The sequence below is a fragment of the Pogoniulus pusillus genome, chromosome 8, assembly GCF_015220805.1.
Source record: "Pogoniulus pusillus isolate bPogPus1 chromosome 8, bPogPus1.pri, whole genome shotgun sequence".
NCBI lineage: Eukaryota > Metazoa > Chordata > Aves > Piciformes > Lybiidae > Pogoniulus > Pogoniulus pusillus.
Window position 1 is genome coordinate 41,359,979 of NC_087271.1, and position 14,954 is coordinate 41,374,932.

The 14,954-nt window shown below is 51.3% G+C and overlaps 2 long non-coding RNA genes across 4 annotated transcripts; both read right to left on the reverse strand.

Moving 5' to 3' along the window:
- Positions 1-109: 109 nt before the first annotated feature.
- LOC135177775 (uncharacterized) lies at positions 110-3,743 on the reverse strand. Its single transcript, XR_010303152.1, has 3 exons — positions 2,473-3,743; positions 1,581-2,097; positions 110-1,015 (listed from the first exon to the last, which is right to left on the reverse strand). It is a non-coding gene; the product is annotated as an uncharacterized LOC135177775 (long non-coding RNA).
- Positions 3,744-4,736: 993 nt separating this feature from the next.
- LOC135177776 (uncharacterized) lies at positions 4,737-12,537 on the reverse strand. 3 transcript variants are annotated; one of them, XR_010303155.1, is made up of 4 exons: positions 11,359-12,537; positions 9,506-11,033; positions 6,017-6,258; positions 4,737-4,862 (listed from the first exon to the last, which is right to left on the reverse strand). It is a non-coding gene; the product is annotated as an uncharacterized LOC135177776 (long non-coding RNA). The 3 variants fall into 3 exon arrangements; XR_010303153.1 differs by having other exon boundaries at positions 4,737-6,258; XR_010303154.1 differs by having other exon boundaries at positions 4,737-6,258; positions 11,355-12,537.
- Positions 12,538-14,954: the final 2,417 nt, after the last annotated feature.

Sequence of the window (14,954 nt, forward strand, 5' to 3'; positions counted from 1 at the left end):
GTGCAGGTAACCAGCACAGGCAGGGCTTCTTAAGAAGCTTGTAAGGAGCTTATGAGGCAAGTCCTGCCTTTGTTATCCCCAAGCAAGTTGCTATGTGGGGTGCACTGGGATCTCAGCACTCCTGGGCATATCCTGTGAAATCCTACCCTTCCTCTGGCAGACCCAAAGAGAGAAAACACCTCGTTAAGCAAGCTTCCTCAGTTTTCCAAGCCAGGTCTCAGAAGGGGCTTTCCATGAGCTCCATGAGCATGGCAGCTGCCGTTCCAAGGCTCAGCCTCCCCGTCAGGAGCCCACTCCTCCCCAGAAGCCCTTAGTGCATTCCCCTCTTCTGCCTGCCTATTTTCACAGAACTTGTAGGAACTTAATTATCTTTGAGACTTCTCCCCCTGTCAAACCAGACTGCAACAGGCCAGAAGCGTTCAAGAGATAATAAAGGGGATGGACAGGCAGCAAGCACGGGAGCACCAGCTCCTCTGCAAACAAGGTCAAAACCATTCCTCCTTCCTAGGAGGGGCCAACCCGAGTGTGAGGACAGAGTGAAGCCTGGCTCAGCCCTCCCCTAGCCACAAGTGGGAATTGGGAGGATGAAGAGGTGAGGGATGCTGGTGCTGGCCATCAAGCAGCAGGCCAGTAATAACCTCATTATGAGGCTGGAGATGCTGGGGAAGGGGAGGGGGGCAGATGCCGTCCTTCTGCCAGTAAGTTGTCAGCCTGTCTCCTGCCTCTCACCTTGCTTCTCATTAGCTCCCTGCCGTGCTGCCGCGTGGGCAGATGGGGCAGGTTCCATGTCCGCCTGCCACCAACGTGCCGGGGAGCACTGGCTTCTGCACTGCTTCCCCGTGCATCCCCCTGGTCTGCACTGCAGGGCAGAGATGCTCTTCTCAGGACTGGGTCAGGGCATGGCTGGTGCACATCATGCTTCCCAGGTTGCAGATGGGTGGATACATTCACCAGCTGTCTGGCCAAAGTGACCCCTCTGTGTCCTGGTGTGCTATCTCTCCACTGGGAGGGCAAGCTGGAAGCAAGAAAGCTCTCTGAGATCTGCAGTGCCACAGCCTCAGTGGTCCTTGCAGGACCAAGATGCTTGAAGCAACCAGACGTCTAGCTTTACTCAGCCTAAAGCAGCCAGGCCCACACCCTAGAATGAGGGTACATCCCATGCCTGGGCAGCTCAGGTCTGTGCTTTGGGTGCACAGGGTGTTAAGCACACCATCACTTTAAGGACCAAGGGTGCTCTCTGGCAATCCAAAGCCATACCACATGCAGAATGTGTTCCTGCCAGAGGAAGACAAGAGACATCCTCCAGCAACAGCGGCCAGCCCCAAAGGCAGGAGAGGGACCAAGAAAAATATGAGCCTGAGCCCAAGTCACCAGCAAGGACCAAGCCAGATAGGATGTCACAAACAGAAGGAAAGGGGTATGAGATTGGTTGGTCATTTCCTCCTAGATCCCATCTCCAGAAAAGGGGCTTCTACACACCACTGCAATGTCCCACATGCCTCAATTCTTTCCAGAGTGATAGATATATCTCCTGGGGACACAAGCCTATGCTCCCCACCAGAACAAAGCCAAGTACAAACCTCTGTATTTGTCCATAATGAGCAATGTTTCCACAGTGGATGGGTATTCCCAGACTGCTGTGTTATCCACCAGCACAGCCGTATCTTGAGAGAAAGGGCTTCCCTCAGTTGTGACCTGGAAGGACCATTTCCAGTTGTGGTGGTTTCTGCTCTCCTTTTCCTGCATGGTCATTCTTCAAGGCTATGGGCTCCTGATGCCACAGTTGTCCTGCCAAGGTGACAGTGCACATATCCATGTACCACAAGAGCATGAACCTGAAGAAAGTGTGGATGTTCTGCTCAAGCCCAAGTGTGCCATGGTGCCCTTGAGGACTTGCTCTGGTGGTCTGAAGAAAGAGCTCTGAGGAGCCCCTAGGCAGGAGGGACCTGCAGCAGAGTGATTGTTGAGCCATATTACCATGAGAAGAGACATATTTCTCCAAGATGTATTCCTTTCAGGTAAGTGCCCAAAGTCTGAACAATTTTATCATGTTCAGTCACCCCGGTACCATCTTTGGTCTTGGCTACTCAATACCACCTGGATAAGAAGTACCAAAATATCAAATTAAGGTGTTGAAAGGAGGATGGAGGGGTCTCCTCCACACCCTTGCACCAGCTTTCCCACCTCTTCCTGTGTCCAGCTTCTTCTGCCACTCCTTACCAGAAAGGTCCATTTCTCTTTCTAACTGTAATGATTTCCCCCTTTCCACAGCAAATTTGTGTGCTCCTCCCATGGCAGCAACCTGCACAGCCCAGCATAGATTCTCCAGGCTCCCGCGTCCCTCCTGGCCATGCTCGGGCTGGCCCAGCTCTGGCCATAACCACAGTGGTGGCTACAGCACTGACTGTCGTGGTCTGGCCCAAAACAGACATTCTCAAGCTAATGGTTGCCTAAAACAGCATCCGAGCTCACCATGGATGAGCCTTTTCCGTTGTCCAAAAGCAAACTGAGACACCTCCGCACCGAAACTGCAGCAGCCTCAACAGCAGCCATCTGCCAGGCTGTGGCTCTTCACATCAGGGGACAACCTGGACATGGAAATGGCATTAATTTTTTTCTGATGCTATAGGCACTTGGATAAAGCCAGGGAGGCTTTTTTTGGAGGAGTAGCAGAAATACCCCTTTAGTTCCCTCCATTTCCCCCACATCCAGTCTGTGAAGCCAGCACAGTCCTGCCAGCTCCTTGCCTCTCACAGGGCACCACAGGAATGTCCCAATCGCCAACAGAGCTGAGAAAACACCTCCGCCCCAGAGCAACCGTGTTTATTGAAGTCCTCAGCCCCACAGAAGGGAGGGGGAACGGGGTGGGCAGCAAGCCTTGCCTCAGCCCAAGGACCAGAACCCCAAACCGAGCAGCATTTCCATGCTAACTGGGGCAAAACACAGGCTGTTTTCCTCCTTTTGTGCACTCAGGCTGCAGCAGAGGGGAAGGAGCTTTGAAGGCATGCAGTACCTGTGCGAAGCAGAGGGGGTGGGGGAGCATGCAAGCGTACAGAGCTATTAATTAAAATTGCTCAGTCAGATGCTATAGAGAGATTAGTTGTCACATTGTGTTAATGGCAAGCTTGGCAACGCCGCGAGAAGGGGCAGGACTGCCCGCCGTCCCCTCAGCTGCTCAAGTGCCACGTTTATACCCAGCCAGAATGACTAATTGGCAGGCTTTGTCGAACAGAAGCCCCCTTGTTATTGGGAAGAGTTTGGTGCCTTAATGAAGGAGAGGGAGGAAAGGGACATGCGGATACCAAGCAGCTGCAGCCACCTCCAAGGTGGAGGTCCTGTGGGGAGAGATAGCCACAGTCCTGTTCTCCTGGGGATGGGGAGCATGGCAAAGCCCGGGGCTGTGGGGTGGCTCAGCACCAAGTTCTTCACCAGTGCTGCAAACCGCTGGTTGTACCCAGAGCTGAGTTCTGTTAAAGAAGCAGAATTGTATGTGTGGATATCCCCCCAGCCACAGGGGATGAGCACAGGACAGGACCCGCCCTGCTCTGCAGTTCATCCTCCCCTTTAGTTTTCTGCTTCATTGTCTTGCTACAAGGAGGAAGGAAGCACAGAAAAAAAGCTGGAGGAAGCTCTTGAAAGGCATCTCCAGAGGAGCTTCACAGTCTTGGTTACTGGAGGCTACTCAGCGCAGGCTAGGCAAGCACAGAGTCTGGCCTGTCTTGCATCAGGGCATGCAGCAGGAGGCCCTCAGAGCCTGGTTTAGGCTCCCTTTCAAATTCCTGAATCCAAAATTCACTCATTTTTTGGCATAATAGCTCCTCATCTGGGCCCTTCATCCCCTTCTCACTAGCCACAGGTAAGTGCTGAGCTCCATGCCTGGGCAGAGATCCTGGCAAACCTTCTGGTGAAGACAGATGTTGGTGAAGCAGAAAAGCAGAGATATGTTTGGTCTTAGCACCATAACCTTCGAAAGGCTCAACTGCAGTGGTCAGTGTTTCTGCCCTCTGATGGGCAGCCCTAGTGCAGAGGAGCAGGACCCGGAGGAAAACACTCTTCTCCCCATTCCGCGGAGGAGGGCAGCTCAGGTGTGAAGTCACAAAGGTGTTCAGCACCTTCGAGGCATGCACAGTTTATGCACCTTGAGATCTTGTCCCAGCTGATTTGCCAACTTGTCCCTTGAACAAGTGACAGCCAGAAAACTAAGGTACAGCGTGACTGTGCCACCAGGCTCAGGGACCTGCCTAGATGTCTGTTTGCACGAGGTTTTGTACCTGGTGGTTAGATAGCCCAGCCTAACCAGCACAGATCCCACAGGCCTGAATAGCCAGCTCCCTCCCCGTCCCAAACGCCGCCTTAGCTTGCGGATTCAGGCTGCTCCAGAGGGAAACAGGGAGCACCTGGGGATGCTGCCACAGGACAGCAGTTCCCTCCTCCCACCAGCAATAGTTTGAGAAACTCTAGAGCAAGGAGCCTTGTGTTGGGGATAGCAGCAAGTTTCCAAGCTGACCTGCTGCCTCAAGCTGTAGCCTTCTGATTGCCATTGGGTGAGGACAGATGAACCCCCATTGCTGCTGAACAAATCCAGTCATGCTCAGTGGGTCTGCAGTGGGAAGGTGACTCCCTGCTTGTGGAGAGTTAGCACAGGGTAGAGGACCTCTCCAGGCCCACAGCATGTCACTGTGCCAGGCCCAGATGGAGTTATTTGAGTCCAAATCTGACCTCTGTGCTGCCTTACCTGTTTGTTGCTACCCAGACAGGCTCTCTCCAGGTTAGTTCAATCATATGTACCCTCTAACCATCAGGAACCCCAGCTGTGTTTCACAGCCATGACTACAACTGGATCTTTTCAGCCATCCTCCAAGCTGTGTATGAAGATGAAGCAGAAAGGTCATCATCAACACCAATTGTTCCTTGAGGCCTGGAGGCCAGGTTTGAGTAGGGTGGTATGGGAGAGAGAGATGTAGAAGTGTGATGTCATTCACACCTTCAAACAGCCTGGCCCTAAACAGTTTCACAGAGGTCACTGCATTCAGTCCTGCTACTCATCTGCCTTGGCCCGAGGGTCTACTTGCACATGACCCATGGACCTGATGCTCAGAGCAGTTCACAGCAGAATATGGACCCTCTCAATGCACTTCTCTCTGTGCTGGTTTTCTGCTATTCTACTTTTTAACTTCACCATTTCGCAAGCCCTTTCTGCAGGATTTCTGCAAGGTACTGGTTGCCCCTCAGCAGAGACAGTAAGGGAATGTGTCCCAAAGGCTCTGCTTCCTTTGCAACTCAGACTTCTGCAAACTTACTCTTTCATACTCAATCTTTTGTTTCCTAGACGTCATGCTGAGCTGTGACTAGACCTAAGCAAAGAAAACCAGTCTTGGGCCCAAACTTTTCTTTTGTTCTCCGCTTTTGACCACTTTTAAAGTCATGCACTGCCATCTCCTATGCAGCACTTGCTTGTCACAGGAGACACTTTGCTCGTGTATTTGAGGCCAAGTTCTAATCACTGAATGTAATAGGGCAAGATGAGTGATAGATTGACACAATTCATTTCCATGTTCCCACTAGTAACATTGATTTGGGGGCATTCAGTCTTTACAAGTCACTGTGAGCACAAGGGAAAGCTTGACTCTGAAGTAAAGGTCAAAAGGGTGTTCAGATGATCATATGGGAGCTCAACTGTTTAAATGCCCTTGGAGTTTTGAAGTCTGCCCCACTCACAAATCTGGGAGTTGCCTCTGATTGCATTTGCTAAGGAAGGATCCAGTGCCAAGGTTATGTGGACACGTCTCTTGTACTCTGTCAACTTCCCTGAGCCTGTCCATTTACAGAGCACATGTAAAGATAGAGTTCCATTTGCTATTGATCTTCTGAAGACTGGCTCTAGCACTTAGTTCTTTCCCTCTTCATCTGAACAGGTACTGATAGTGGCTAACCCTATCCTTTATTCCTGCTGTAGCAGCCCTTACACTGCATCATCAACCCTTGCTAACAGGATACCTGCCTACCTTTACCATACCTTCCAACTGAAAGAACACAGGTCCCAAGAGAGTCTCAGTCATGAACAATCAGTTAGTGGATGCATGGGAGACAGGTCCCACCTGGCCTTTACACTGCTGGATGATGCTCTGAAACAAACAAGTCAGGAGGTGCCTCTTCTAGCCTTGATACTGACAACACCGGTTGTCTTCTGGCTTATGGGTTGGAGATGCCAGCTTGAGATCTGGAGCAATTTTTCTCTAGGCAGAGAACTCCACAGACCTGTGAGAATCAGTAAGAGGGTGGCAAATGTAAAACACTGTTAAAACATCCTATAAAGACTGATTTCATGGTCAGGTAAGTGTGTTCCAGCTTCGGAGACACTAAGGACAGAGGAACAACAGAGGTCCACACAGTTTACAACCTCAGCCCATCTGAGGGTAACTCTGATGGCTGATGCACCCTTCCCACACAGTCTTTGTGACCTGTATTTCTCCACCCCTTCTTTCCATGACTCCAGCATGAAGACTTATTAGGAGAGTCCCAGTCCCAAACACATGACCCACTACCATGTCTTTTCCCAATTCCATTTTCTCCAAGTCCCACTGCCCTCAGCCTTTGTGTGTGTGCCTTACAGCCATTTTTGATATGAATCCATGGTATGTCTCTTCTGAGGCATAACAGCTCCTCACAGACGCAATTTCTCCTTGGTACAGACATGCATGCAGATGTCCTCCCTTCACACACTTGTTTTCTGAAAGCAAAACCTCCCAGCTGGGGAAATCAGGGTGTTTGGACACAAGAAAATTGAATTCAGTAGCAAGTGGAGAAGCAAATAATTTTCCAATCCTGCCTGGATCCTTCCTTGGAAGATTCAACACAAGCTACTGGGCTTACCAATCTGCTAGCCAGGAACACTCCTGACTCCTCCTGGCCCCATGCATCCATCTCTAAGGATGCTCCCTGCCTTTCTATCCCCAGTCCCAAGATTTCTGTCTCCCCAGTCCTGCCCCATCCTTTCCCCTCCACCCATCCAGCATGCCCTGCTGTTGAACAAAGCTTGTCCCAAGAAAACCACCCCAGAAGCAGGTGAGCAACCTCAAAAAGCAGCCCTGCTATGCGCGGCATTCGCGCTCGCCAGCCAAGCCGGGAGATTCACCTGTGCCGCCCAGACAGTGAAGAATTGTTTGGAGCAAAACACTGTGCAATCAAGTGGAGATAGCAGAGGCAATGGGGTCAGGCAGGCTGCCTGGGGCATCTTTCATCTCCACCTTCGGGAGGTGGGGTGTAAAGTGTGCACTGGCTGGGCCCAAGGTGGGCTCAAAGGCAGCCTTGTTCTGCCAGCTATCTGCCATCTCTCTGATGTCACACGTTTCATTTGGGCAGCTCACTTCAAAGGCCTCCTTCTCATGCTCACTCGCCCCTTTCTCTCTTCTGGGCTTGGACTTTGCCATTGGAGGAATACCAGCCCAGCTTTCCAAACAGCACTGTGCTGTGCAAAAAAACAGAATATCAAAGATGCTTAAAGAGCAGCTGCCCACATTAACCCAATTCAAGCAGGGCAGGGCTGGGACAGCTACTAGGAAACCAAGGTCTGTCCCTCTCATTCCATCTTAATGATGTTGAGATGTTCTCTACAGCAATAGAAAATCTGGGCCTATCCCCCAGCACCCCAAATCCTCCTCCACTGAAGAGAGTCTCCCTCCCATATCTGCATCCATTTGCTACATTTGTCCTAGATCCTGCCAGCCACACCTGCAGCCCCATGCAGAGGTCCAGGTTTAGCTAGCATTTTTAGGACAGCATTAAACCCCAATCTGAACCACACCAAACACCACCTGGGCATACAGCAGCAGGCTATGCAGCATCCACCTGCACACTTGCTGGGTACCTTGAGGCACATCCTGCAGGCAGGAGGCCAAAATACCAGCTACGATGCGTTGGTCATACCAAGATGAGACATCTTGCTCAGCTGCAGCCTCTTATTGAACAACTGTATCTCTGCCAAGCTATACCAAGTAATCCAACTCTGCACAAGAGAAAGATGGCATTTCCAGAGGCCAATAAGACTCTGGGTGCAAGTTGCCTGCTGGGAGAACGTGCGTCTCAGCGAGCGAAGCCCAAAGAGCAGAACGTGTTCACAGGCCATCACAAAGACCCTGGTCAGAAGCCATTTCCAGTTCTTGTCCTAGGCATGCAAAAATCTCCCATGCCCTCAGTTAAGCACTGGACTTACAGTGTTTTAGTTTGGGCATTTGGCAAAGGCAGTTACAAGCTTTTTTCCCCCCAATTGGAAGCTATGCAGTGTAGGAAGCACCTTCCTTCCAGAAACTGGGGGTTTAGAAGCTGAACAGGACAGCTGAGGGAGGAGAGAGGTGGGAGGTGTGCTGGTGCCCAGCAGGGACTCAGGGGAGAAGCTGTTAGGGTCACACTACCATACAGTCACCTACATCAGCACACCCACTGCCTTGCACCACCCCCTCCCCATAGCAGCCACTTCACCACACGGACAGGAGCTATTCTTTGGCTCACCTCTACACTGATGCTGTTTCGGTCTTGGTGAAAACAGTAGGAAAAAGTGGCACCAAAATCCAAATAAAAAGATGCAAATTCCAGTATAAGGAATAAAGCTCACACCTACTCCACTGAGCCGTACTGGCGTGTCTGGATGGCAGGCTATGACTTCTCTAGCTCAAACCAAGCCTGTCTGAAAGGCAGCTGACAGTTTGTCTCACTTGAGTGGTGCTGTGACTCCAGCCGCCGCCAGGCTGCACAGGCAGCAGTACTCCCCAAATCGCCCTATCTTCTGCTCGCGTTCTGCTACCCTCCCTCAGACAGGCATGAGCAGAGATGTGCTGCTGTTGCTCTTCTGCCCAAGCTCTCTCAGGAACCTCCAGCCCTGAGCCCTATCTCAGCAGCATCTTACGCCATGGAGAAGAGCAAATACAGTTGGCATTGAGGAAGGTGTTCTGGGGTCTTGGGGAACATAATGTCAGCAATCCCTAGAGGTAATTTCTCAATATGGAAAGCTCAAAGAGAATCGCAGGTACCCCAAATTCCAGCCACGTCAGCAGCAGCCTTTGGTCCCCAACCCGAGTATCCATGGGAGGATTTAAAGACCTTGCAGAACTTACTGGCAGGTATTAAAAGTTCACTGGAGCTGTAATAGCAATCTGTCAGCCTGCTGCTAATCCGTCTTGACAGAAACTTTATAAGAAGCTGAAGCGTGTTAAGTAGTCCTGCAGTTTCATCAGAGCAAAGGCAAGGAGAGTGGTTTAAAGCCAAGGCACTTTTCCTTGGACCTCTGACCAAAAGCCCAAGGGCTAGCTCAGGCTTTGACTCTCTCCTGAAGGAGAAAAAGCAGAGACCCCTTTAGAAAGCCCCATCACCCAGGCAGCAGCACCCTGAGCACCCAGTGGGGCGTCCCACAGGCAGCTGGGCACAGGCAGCAAGACACAATAGAGGCTCTGTGGGGGACAGTACAACCAGAGGGATGCTCACAGGGCCCATCCGATGCACCTGTGCTCACCTTCGAGTCAGGAATGCAAATAATTCACATCTGCAAATCCTGGGAAACCCATTAGGGCTGAAAGCGGATCCGCTCAGCCCGCGAGGGAGCTTGCCCAGGTCCGCGTGTTGCCGCGGTTAGGAGGGACGTTTGGATGGGCTGCTTGTCACAGAGCTCTCAGCCCAGGCTGCCTCACACAGATGGCGTGCCGAGAGCGGCATTTTGTGCCCTCCGATCCACGGATGCTAACAGACAGGACAACCAGGTGCACCCTTCCGGGAAAAGCGGCTCAGAGGGTGTCTCCCAGGGCAGCCAGCCTGCTGCATGAGGGGCACAGCGGCTCCCCACCAGAATACCACAGCACACCAAAAGCACGGCTCAGAGCAAGACTGACACCTGCCCCGCACTGAAGGACAGATTCCCACTGCTCTCTGACACGATGGGGAGGCTTCCAGACACACTGTAGGTGTTATTACGGCCCAGCAGCCGAGATGGCTTGTCCAGCGGATTCCTGCAGCAGCAGGACTGCAAACACATTGCAGGACCAAGTTTGTGTGTGTTGGCACCGGTCTGAATAGTCCCTGCAGTCAGTTTGCTCTGGAGCAGATGGCAAAGTTTCATCACCACCTCTGTATTTCACTGCTCTATTTCCCATGGACCTCCCAGGCCTTGTGCCTTCCAGCTAAGGGTCCTGCTCCCTCACTGAAGCATTCCATGTGACAGAAAGCCCCACCGGGACCACCGTTACCATATCACACCCACCAGGAACAAAGTTATCAGAGTGACTCAAGACAAAAAGAAGTTTGCACACAGTTAACTCCCCGTAAGAGTCTCCAGACTCTTTCAGCCTCGTGTTCACTGGAGCTTGCTGCAAAAAGAGAGGAGGAGAGAGAGATCTTTAGCTAGAAAGAAGAGTAAAAAACTTTCTCTTATGACCCTGCCAAGACACCAGCCACCTAGGTCAGAGGATGGTCAATAACAGCTTATCCCTGCCCTGTTTTGCCAGGTGTCCCAGGGGGAAGGAATGAGCCAGCAGCAGTAGTGCTTCTCCTCCACAATTCCAGCACATCAAGGGTACTCATGGATCTCCCCTCAGCTGATGAAAACTCATGGGGTTCCTCAGGCAGAGAAACTTGTTGGCCAGAAGGATTCAGTAGTAGCCCCTGAGACTCTGATCTCCTTTGTGCATCCTGCTGGTGGGCAGTGCAACTCCTGCCTCACCCTCACACCTCAGCGGTGGGCATGACATGGTAGCAGTCCTCTCCAAAGCAATTCTTGAAGCCCAGCAAGGGCTGTGCTCTTGCTGAAGTCTCCCCATCCAGTGGAAGAGAAGCAGGGGACAGACTTATAGGTCACTTCAACACATTTTTATGCAAGGTCCACAGAAATATTTTTAGCTTAGTCAACAGAAGTCAGACAGTAGCCCCAAACATCTTTTCAGCAAGTTGATGACAGGCCATGCAGTCACACAAGCATTGTCTGAGTAGAAAAGCAAGGTGGGAAAGAAGGAAGAGCCACCAGCAGCCTTGCTGGAAATGCAGAGTGGGACCTGTAATAGCAGCTAAAAATGGATTATGTGTCCTGGGGAGATGGGGAGGAGGTTGTGATATAGCACAACAAACTCAACACAGCATGAAGGCTGCCAGCAAGAGCTAGTAGATGTGGACCTGATAATCCACTATGCAAGCTTAGCATGCAGGGAGCCTACCAGCTTCTTCCTTAGGAAGCACCTTGAAACAATCCCAGAGAAATTCACAAATTGGCATTGTCATCTTTTACTGAGCCCTGCTTCCCCCCAGCACCTTGTCATCATCTTCCCCAGGAGCAGAGGTGCTCCCAAGTAACCAGATCCCCCCCAGCCACAAAGCACCTACTGTACTCCTCCCGATGCTATCGCGTGGGGCTGGCCGGGCGCACGCGGTCAGGCAGCACCTAAGCTCGGGTGGCCCAGGGCTGAGGGGTGAAACAAGACTCTTCCTCCTCCCCCAGCATGCCACAGATTTGAGGCCATCATGGGGAGGACCGAAAATGCCACAGCTCCTCTGCTTATTCATATTTCACAGGGAAGCTCTTCCCTCCAGCCCTGGCCAACACGCTCCCCACCAGGCGCTTCTGTCAATCCCTTCACAAAAGCCAGCACTGCCGCAAACATTTGTTAGCTCCTCATGAGCTCCTGGCTGGCGGTGAGCTGGTCACATCAACAGCTGATTTCTATTTCCAGTAAAGGGGAAAAAAATAAGCAAGTCGGGGAAACAGCTGTTAAACTGCGGGAGTAATCAATTAGGAGGCAATTTCATCATCTTGAATAAGCTTGTTTGCACTTAAAAGCTTTCTAAAGGAAGCCATTAGCCTCTAATTGATGAGAGCTGTAAAGCCCAGGGAAGAAGTGAAGCAGCTCAGTCTGTACAACCATTTCTGGGGCATGCCATGAGCTGAGTCCCTCCACTGCCTCCCAACACATTGCAACGCCCTTGAAGATAGCATCTGCCTTTGGGAGTCTTCAAAAGTCTAACTCCTTGCCAATGACTCACTGACACTTTTCTCTGCATTCAGGGTCCCTTCCCCACCTCGCACTCCCAGGTAGCTCAGCTTGCTGTGAGAAGGCTACTGCTCAGCCACCAGCTATGCTGGACTCCTCTGCCACCGGCTGCAGAAGCCTGACCATACTCAGACAACTGCTGCTGGACCTTCTCTTATTTCTCATACTTCAAATCTGAGGATCAAAACAGGCTTTCAGATGGTTCATGGTGCCTCTCCTCAGGCTTCCTAATCACCCGTAGTGCGTCTGTTCCTTTTGTCTTAACAGTGAAGGGGCCACCTCCTCTTCCCTAACTACCCCAGTCACAGCTGCAGCTAATATCCCCCTTTTCAGATGAGCTGCTCTGTCCTCTAACCACCGTATCCTGCCTGAGCTTCTCACCCTGCCTGCAGCTCTTCCACCTCAGCCTTTGTTGAAAAGCCTCCTCCAGAGGCACTTTTGCCCTGAGAGGTGAGACTTCGATGTGCCCCAGCCCTCAGGTCTTCTGCTGGCAGTGCTGGGATGTCACCGCTCCTTCCTCACTTCTCCACCTACTCCAGGAGGAGACAGAGCAGCCAACAGTCAGTTATAGCTTCTGGCAGGCTAATCCTTTTGGAAGAGTTTCACCAGTCTTCTCTTCCCAAACTCCTCAGGGACTCTCCAGTTACTCCCAAACACCTACATGCAATTGGCTGCAGAGCCAAACTCTCCAACCCTGGGACAGCAGCTCAAGGTTGTCAGGACAACACAATCAGCCACCCAAGGCACAGGCGTTATGCTCCATCTCTGGTTCCATGATCTCATCCTATATTTTCCATACCGTCCCTGCTTCCTTCAGCAAGTGGGTGAAGTTGCTCACTGCTCCCATCTCCTCCTCACTCCCCATTCAGCCTCAGGGCCCTCTGTGCTCACACATGATTTTGAGCCTGTGTTGAGCACAGACTTGTTTGCTCACAGATGCTCTTGAGAAGCCCGAGGCTCCCTGGATCTCTTCCTTCACAGACCCTCCTCTTCAGACCAGACATTGTTGTCTCTGCACCACAAAAGGAGAGATAGAGCTACTGGGAGCCAGCCACTGTCAGAGCACTGATATGAGATACCAAAGCTCATCTCTCCAGAGCACTAATCCTGTTTGTGCTTTCTGAGAGTCCTAAATAAGACTGGTCAGAAAAAGGTCATAAGCTCTTCACCCAGCTTGAAGCCACCAAGTCGATAAGAAGCCTAGGGCAATGCCTGCTGGGGTTCACCTCTAGCTCCCCACCTCTGTGCCACAGGGTCTGCCTGCCTCCTGCCACGAATTTACTCTGCCCTGAGACTGTGAGTCAACCCACCAAGCATCCCTCTGAATGAGCCTCCTGTTCTCGGGGTCATCAGAGGAGAAATCTGATCTCCTCTCTGAAGCAGCGGCTCAGAGGGCCCGAGGCAGTGGGAATCTGCTGTTCTTCACTGAAAGTGCTGTCACTATTTGATCACTTGGAGTGTTTTGACATGGTTTGCAGTTCGGTACGCTCATCCTCAGCCTGTGAACTTACACGTGTCAACCAGGCAAGCACGTCAGCCTCCACGACAGTGTCTAGGAGGTCTACAGCTGACAAGATAATCTTTTCATGACCAACACTATTGCCACTCAGAGAAATGGAGACAAGAATTTAGCCTGATCTCCCGCCAGATAGGAAGCTATTATTCACCCTTTTACACCTGAAGAGCTTCTAACCTTTCTCCTGCCTCTCCGTGGCAAGTCGTCACCAGTTCATAAGGCTTTCTCTAAAAACAAGCTTCCCATGCAGATGATGAGCAGCGGAAGAGAAGACTTAGCAAAGGCAAGTCACAGATTTGGACAGCTGGTGTTACCTGGGATCTTGCTCACAGACCTAGCATAAGGCCAAGGCACTCATCCTCAGTGGTTTGAGCCCTATCATGTGTCACAAAACAAGCGTTTTCTAATGATGGGTGACATTCTGTGCCCAGAACAGCATCAGTGTAGATAGCAGACATCTGGCAAATGATTTCACTCTGGAAAGGTGACAGAAGCAGCCAAAGCTCTGGTCTTTTCCCGTCAGAAAAGCAGCATTTTCTACCTCCCATGCCCAGTTCCAGGGAAATATTCTGCATGTGGCTTCCCTGGAATTTGTGCCCTCTCCACCTCAGATGTGCCAAAAGATGACCTACTGATGTTGGAACACAAGAAACTATCCTGCAGGCTCTTTTTTGTGTGTGAATAGGTGCCCAATACACATAAGAAAGCAACTCCCACCCTGCCAGGCTGGAAACACCCTGTGCAGCAAGGGGCTGGGGAGGTGGCTGTGCACTGGGGGGCACCATGGGCCTCCTCACTGTGCCAAGCTCTTCTTTGCTGCAAAGCTGTCCACTTCGGGGTCTCATAGTGGCCACATCTCAGCTGGCAGAAGCCAGCACAGCTCCACTGACTTCAGTTACATGCTGAGCCACACCATTTTGAGCAAGGCAAGGATCCAGTTCTCCAAATGGAGGTGGTTTTCCTAGATAGCATCTGCTACCAAGGTGACATGCTTCCAGGAATGTTGCTTGCTCCAGCTTCTGTGTCTGAGCACTAGAAGTCTCCCAGAAATACCAAGATTTGAACCTCCAGATGCAAACCCAGCCAGCATTTTAGAAGTGTCATTTTGAGTTTCACTCCAGTTTACATCTGCCACATGCTCCTGTACCATCCATTCACAAGGAGCAAGTTAATTAACATAATATCACTCAGAGCTAGCTTGCTCCTGCTATCAGTATCATCTAATCAGAGTCCCCAACTGAAAAGTAATCTCTGACTTGATCTTTCCTTGGCCACTGAGCAGTGTCTGAACAGAGGGGGCTTTGTTTTGAGTCACTAGACGCAAAGGTCAGCTCCCAACCTTTTTCCTGGCATTGCCCTTGCCTTGGAGAGCAAGGTAGAGCCTATTTTCACATCAGACCTTGTTGTTTTCTGCC